General features: G+C 35.8%; 1 pseudogene; it reads left to right on the forward strand.

The window, feature by feature from the left end:
* Positions 1-6,567: 6,567 nt before the first annotated feature.
* Positions 6,568-6,869, forward strand: LOC102127152 (cysteine-rich and transmembrane domain-containing protein 1 pseudogene; annotated as a pseudogene).
* The last annotated feature ends 1,030 nt before the right edge of the window (positions 6,870-7,899 follow it).

The following is a 7,899-nucleotide window of genomic DNA, read 5'->3' on the forward strand; positions in this document are numbered from 1 at the left end:
AATAATAGACTGGATAAAGAAAATGTGGCACATATACACCATGGAATACTATGCAGCCATAAAAAAGGATGAGTTCATGTCCTTTGTAGGGACATAGATGAAGCTGGAAACCATCATTCTCAGCAAAATATCACAAGGACTGAAAATGAAACACTGCATGTTCTCACTCATAAGTGGGAGTTCAACAAGGAAAACTCATGGACACAGGAGGGGAGCATTACACACCGGGGCCTGTTGGGGGGTGGGGAGCTGGGGCAGGGATAGCCTTAGGAGAAATACCTAATGTAAATGACGAGTTGATGGGTGCAGCAAACCAACCTGGCACATCTATACCTATATAACAAACCTGCACGTTGTGCACATGTACCCTAGAACTTAAAGTATAATAATTCAAAATGATTATTGAAAAAGATAAAAGTAAAACATCTGTGGATTACAAGAGTCTTAGAACAGTCATGGTTAAAAACACATTTCACAAGGAAATTTGCTTACTTCTATGGCATACAACGATTTTACTTAATAATCATAATTACTACTAAAAGCATATGCTAAGACATATTAGAATAACAGGAATCTCATGCAATCCTGGAATACACACTAATAATACATTTGTATGAATGTAATCCAAATAAGGTTAAACCCCATTTCATATTTGACAATACTATCAGCCTGAAGTTCAAATGAGATGTATTCAGCTTTGTTATAGTAAAATTATTTTATTTGGTAATGATTTTATTATATCAAACAAGCCAAATGTGTCTCTCTTTTTTTTTTTTTTTTTTTTTTTTTGAGACGGAGTCTCGCTGTGTCGCCCAGGCTGGAGTGCAGTGGCCGGGTCTCGGCTCACTGCAAGCTCCGCCTTCCGGGTTTACGCCATTCTCCTGCCTCCGCCTCCCGAGTAGCTGGGGCTACAGACGCCCGCCACCTTGCCCAGCTAGTTTTTTGTATTTTTTAGTAGAGATGGGGTTTCACCGTGTTAGCCAGGTTGGTCTTGATCTCCTGACCTCGTGATCCAACCGTCTTGGCCTCCCAAAGTGCTGGGATTACAGGCTTGAAAATGTGTCTCTTTTGGACTTCAAGGGAACCTAATATCAAAAATTAATGAGGATCAAAGCTAGAGTTTGATGTTGGAAAGTTTGTCAAATATAAAAAGCTTAAAACACTTGATTCCACAAAATAGAATCACAGGTTATTGTAAAATAAGTCATTCATTTAGCCAAAGTGATAACTCAAAGATTTTTTTTAAAGGCAAAAATTTTCATTCTTTGAGAGAGGAGACTTAATTTCCCAAACTATAAGCCCTAATAATAAAGACAGCATGAGGCCAATTAAATGTGTTTCTCAAAATTTTGTAAATAAAATCTATTAAAGTTTAATCATCTTGGTCATAAGACATAATTTTCATAAATCTTTTAAAAATCTTTATAATTATTTATTAAGGAGTGGGTTAATGCTCCAAGAAAACCTTGTTAATCTGACACAAGGGGCCAAATGTTGGTTTTGTACCAGTGTGCCTTTGAAATTAAAAGTTAATTTATTTAAAAACGGAAAGAAAATGACTAAAAAATTTCTAAATCTGGGGAAAAAAATAGATATCTACATTCAAGAAGCCTGGAGGACCATAAATAGATTGAACATAAAAAGTTTTATACCAAGACACATTGTAATTAAATTTTCAAAACTCAAAGACAATCAATTTTTAAAGCCACAAGAGAAAAGTAACTCATCACATATAAGGGAACCCCTAAATGATTGTCAGTAAATTTATCACTAGAAACCTTGCAGTTCAAGACCGTGAGATGATATAACTAAAGTATTAAAAGGAAAAAAAAAGCTAACAACCAAGAGTACTATATACCCAGAAAAACTACCCTTTCAAAATGAAGGAAAGATAAAGTCTTTCCTAGGAAAACAAAAACTAAGGAAGTTGGTCACTACTAGATCTGTCTTACAAAATGACATGCCTAAGGGGATTCTTCAAATTGGAAGAAAACACACTAAACAACAATAGCAAATCATTTAATTAATTTATTTATTTTTAAGATGGAGTCTCACTCTGTTGCCCAGGCTGGAGTGCACTGGCATGATCTTGGCTCACTGCAACCTTCGCCTCCTGGGTTCAAGTAATTCTCCTGCCTCAACTTCCTGAATAGCTGGGATTACAGGCGCCCACCACCACACCCTGCTAAGTTTTGTATTTTTAGTAGAGACAGGGTTTCATCATGTTAAGCAGGCTGATCTCAATCTCCTGACCTTAGGTGATCCTCCCGCCTCAGCATGTCAAAGTGCTGGGATTACGGGCGTAAGCTACTGTGCCCAGCCCCAGAGCTTTTGAAAGCACAAATCTTACCAGTAAAAGTAAATATACAGGCCAGGTGCTCACGCCTGTAATCCCAGCACTCTGGAAGCTGAGACGGGCGGATCATGAGGTCAGGAGATGGAGACCAACCTGCCTAACATGGTGAAACCCCGTCTCTACTAAAAAATATACAAAAATTAGCCAGGCATGGTAGTGGGTGCCTGTAATCCCAGCTACTCAGGAGGCTGAGGCAGGAGAATGGCGTGAACCCGGGAGGCGGAGCTTGCAGTGAACCGAGACTGTGCCACTGCACTCCAGCCTTGGCAACAGAGTGAGACTCCATCTCCAAAAAAAAAAAGAAGTAAATATACCGAGTAATGCATAATAATATAACACTTTAATAGTGGTGCATAAATTATAGTCAACTAATATAAAAGTAAAAAATATTTAGAATAAGCATAACTGCAAATATTTGTTAGTGGATTCATAACATTAAAAGAAGTAAACGTTGGCCAGGCATGGTGGCTCATGTCTGTAATCCCAGCACTTTGGGAGGTCAAGGTGGGCGGATCACCTGAGGTCAGGAGTTCAAGACCAGCCTGGCCAACATGGTGAAACCCCATCTCTACTAAAAAATAAAAATTAGCCAGGCATAGTAGTGGGTGCCTGTAATCCCAGCTACTCAGGAGGCTGAGGCAGGAGAATCACTTGAACCCAGGAGACAAGTGTTGCAGTGAGCCGAGATCATGCCACTGCACTCTAGCCTGGGCAACAGAGCAAGACTCTGTCTCAAAAAATAAAAAAAAGAAGAAGTAAATGCTGGCTTTAAGAATACAAAATATGTGTGGGGAGGAGTAAAAGTGTAAAGTTTTTGTATATGATTAAAATTAAAGTATTATCAACTTAAAGTAGATGGCTATAACTACAATTTAGTTAATGCAAGCCTTATGCTATCACAAAGAAACAATTATAATAGATACACAAAAGGTAAACAAAAGGCAAATCACTCCAAAAAATAACAAATATTAAAGGAAGACAGTAAGACAGAAAAGAAGAATAAAATAATTTTAAAAAGACAAAAAACAATTAGCAAAATGGCAACAGTAAGTCTTTATTAATAACGTTAAATGTAAATGGATTAAACTTCCCATTGGAAAGACATAGAGTTGCTGAGTGGATTTAACACACAGACACATGCACACACACACACACACACACACACACAAGATCTAGCAGTATGCTGTCTATAAGAGACTCAGTTTAGATTTAAGGACACACACAGCCTGAAAGTGAAGGGATGGAAAAATATATCCATGCAAATGGTAGCCAAAAAGGAAGCAAGGGTGACTATATTTACGTGAGAAAAAATAGACTTCGAGTCAAAAACTGTCACAAGAGACAAAAAGGGACACTATATAATAATAAAAGGGTCAATCCACCAGGAAGAAATAACAATTATAAATAGATGTGCACCCAACACCAGAGCACTAAAATATGTAATCAAACTATTGATATATCTGAAGGAAGAAATTGACAGCAATACAATAATAGTAGGAGACTTCACTACATAACTTGCAATCATACCCAGAACAACCAGATATAAAATCAATAAAGAAACTGACTTGAACAACTTTATAGTTCGAATGGATCTAACAGACATATACAAAGCTTTCCATCAAAAAGCAAAGAATACATATTCTCCAGTGCACATAAATGTTCTCTAGGATAGATCATATTTTAGGTCACAAAATAACTCTTAACAAATATAAGAAGATCAAAATTATACCAAGTATCTTTTCTGATCACAATGAAATAAAACTAAAAATCAATAACAATAAGAAACTGGGAAAATTTACAAATACATTGAAACTAAACAAACCAATTGAACAACCATTGGGTCAAAAAAATACAAAGGGAACATTAAAATATGCAGAGACAAACAAAACTGAAGGAATAGCACACCAAAACTGATGGGATACAGTAAAAGCAGTAGTAAAAGGATGTTCATAGTGACAAATGCCTACATTTAAAAAAGAAGAAAGATTGCAAATAAACTAATTTTACACCTCCAGGAACCAGAAAAAGAACAAAACAAGTCCCATATTTGCAGAAGGAAGGAAATGGTAACAATGAGAGTAGAAATAAATAAAAGAGGGAATAAAAAACAGTAGAAAAGAAATCGAGGAAACAAGATTTGGTTTCTTGAAAAGACAAACAAATTTGACAAACTCCATAGCTAAACTAACTTAGAAAAAAAGAAAGAAGTCTCAAGTAAATAAAATAAAAAATGAGAGACACTACAGCAGATGAGTCAGAAATAAAAAAGGATCATAAACGATCATTATGAACAATTATTCATTAACAAATTGGATAACTTGGAAGAAATAGATAAATTCCTAGAAATATGCAACCTACCAAGACTGAATTAAGAAGAACAGACACATTTTACCACTGAGATTGAATCAATAATTAAAACCTTCCCAACAAAGAAAAGCCCAGGATTAGATGGCTTAATGGGTAAATTCTGCCAAATATTTAAAGAAGAATTAGTACCAATTCTTACACCTTTTTCAAATAATTGAACTCATGTTTAGGCCAGGATCACCCTGATGTCAAAACTTAGCAAAAACACCACAAGAAAAAAAAAAAAAAAACAACTACAGGGCAATATCCCTGATTAACATAAACATAAAAATCCCCAATAAAATACTAACAAACCAATTCAAAAGCACATTGAAAGGATCATACACCATGACCAAGTAGGATTTATCCCTGAGATGGAAGGATGGTTCAACATATCAAATCAATCAGTGTAATATACCACATTACCACAGCGAAAGATAAAAACACATGATTATCTCAAAAGATTCAGATGTTGTTTACAATATTTTACATCCATTTATTATTTAAAACTCTCAAAAAAAAAAAGGAACGAAGAAACTTACTTCAACATAGTAAAGACCATATATGAAAACCCCACAGCTAACATAATAATGGACAGGGAAAATTTGAAAGTTTTTTCTCTCAGATATGAAGCAAAGCAAGGATGATCAATCTTACCACTTCTATTCAACATGGTACTAGAAGTTCTAGGCAGAACAATCAGACAAGAAAAAGAAATAAAAGCTATCCAAATTGAAGAGAAATAAGTAAAACTGTCTTCCCTTAAAGGTGACATGATCATATATGTAGAAAATCCTAAAGACTCCATACAAAATATTATTAAAACTAATAAACAAATTCAGTAAATCTGCAGTATAAAAAATCAACTTGCAAAAATCAGTGGCATTTCTATATGCTAATAACAAACTATCCAAAAACGAAATTAAGAAAACAATTCTATTTACAATAGCAACAAAAAGAATAAAATACTTAGGATAAATTTAACTAAAGAAGTGAAAGACTTGTACACTGAAAGTTATAAACCATTGAGGGAAGAAACTAAGGGAGACATAGAAATGGATAGACATCCCATGTTCATGGATTAGAAGAATTAAAATATTTAAAATGTCCACAGTGCCCAAAGAAACATACAGACTTAATGCAACCTCTATCAAAACCCCAATGGCATTTTTACATTAATTTTAAAAAGCAATCATAAAATTCAAATGGAACCACAAAAGACTACCATATCCAAAGCAATCTTGAGGGACCAAAAAAAAAAAAAAAAAAAAAGCCAGAGTCATCACACTTCTTCATTTCAAAATATATTACAAAGCTATAGTAATCAAAACAATGTGGTACCGACATAAAAACAGACATGTAAACAAATGTAACAGAATAAAGAGACCAGAAACAAATCCATATATTTACAGCTAACTGAACTTTGACAAGGATGCCAAGAGGACACAATGGGGAAAGGATAGTATCTTCAAAAAATGTCATTAGAAAAACTGGATAGTCATACACAGAATAAAATTAGACCCTTATCTCACATCATATACAAAAATTAACTCAAATAGATTAAAGACTTTGACATGAAGACATGAAACTGTAAAACTACTAGAAGAAATTATAGAAAAAAGGCCTCGACATTGGTGCTGGCAATGATTTTTTGGACATAACACCAACAGAAGAGGAAACAAAACCAAAAATAAACAAATGGTATTATATCAAACTAAAAAGCTTCGGTCACATGGTGGCTCATTACTTGCTTTGAGGCAGGTGCGGTGAGTCTACTGTGGGCTGGTCCGGATTCCTCAGGTTCCGCCCCCCAACCACTACCCAGCCAGTTCGTGGAGAGGAGAGGTACCCTTTACAGGTCCTTGATGAACCAAGAGAACACTCCACCATATCCAGGCCCTGGTCCATCAGCCCCATACCCACCTTATCCACAAAAGCAAATGGGCCCAGGACTATGGGAGGGGGCCCTACCCACCTTTTCAAGGGTACCCTATCAAGGATACAAGGATACCCACAGTACGGTTGGCAGGGCAGACCTCAGGAGCCTCCTAAAACCACAGTGTATATGGTAGAAGACCAAAGAAGAGATGAGTTGAAACCATCCACCTACCTCACAGCCTACTGGACTGCTTTCTGTTGCTGCTGTCTCTGGGTCATGCTCACCTGACCAGCCCAGTCATCCTGTTCTGCCAGCTCTGCCACACCTCTGATAGGTGTACCTGCCCCTGTCTCTTCTGATTGCTGTAATAAATGACTAGCTCTGCACAGACACCTATACCTTCGGCACTATGGGATTCTAGATTCGTGAGGGCTGCTGCGGTTTAATTCAGTGACTTGATCTCTTTAATGTCCAAAATACATTTCTTATTGATCTTTGAAAATGTGCTAAGTGACTTTTTTTTGGCCAAAGGCTTAGTTGTGGAAAATATATTTATAATTTTGTAATTATACATTCACGGTAGTGGCAAAATGTAACACACCATGAATGATTTCTCTGTTTACACCTTGTATGTTTCAATAAATTTGTTCAAACCTCAAAAAAAAAAAAAAAAAAAAGAAAGAAAGAAAAGAATCAACAAAGTGGAAAGGCTACCTATGAAATGGGAGAAAATATTTGCAAATCATATATCTGATAAGGAGTTAATATGCAAAATACATAGGGAACTCATACAACTCAGTAGCAAGAAAACAAATAACCAATTTGAAAATGAGCAAAAGATCTAAATAGATATTTCCCATTTGTTTATTTTTGCTTTTGTTTCCTGTTCTGTTGGTGTCATATCCAAAAATTCATTGCCATCAGCAATGTCAAGAGGGCTTTTTTCCATGCTTTCTTCTAGTAGTTTTACAGTTTCAGGTCAAAACTTCATTTTGAGTTTATTTTTGTGTATGATGCAGTGTATTTGTATGACTCAACAGAAGGCATACAAATGGTCAGCATGGAAATGAAAATGTGCTCAACATCAGGAAAATGCAAATCATAACACAATGACATATCACCTCACACCTGCAAGGATGGCTCTACTATCAAAAAAGACAAAAGTGTTGATGAGGATGTGGAGAAAAGAGAACCCTTGTACATTTTTGATGGGGATTTAAAGTGGCACAACCACTATAAAAAACAGTATGGAGATTTCTCCAAAAGTTAGCAATAAAACTACCATATGATCCCACTTCTGGGTGTACATCCAAAAATA

The sequence above is a fragment of the Macaca fascicularis genome, chromosome 6, assembly GCF_037993035.2.
Source record: "Macaca fascicularis isolate 582-1 chromosome 6, T2T-MFA8v1.1".
NCBI lineage: Eukaryota > Metazoa > Chordata > Mammalia > Primates > Cercopithecidae > Macaca > Macaca fascicularis.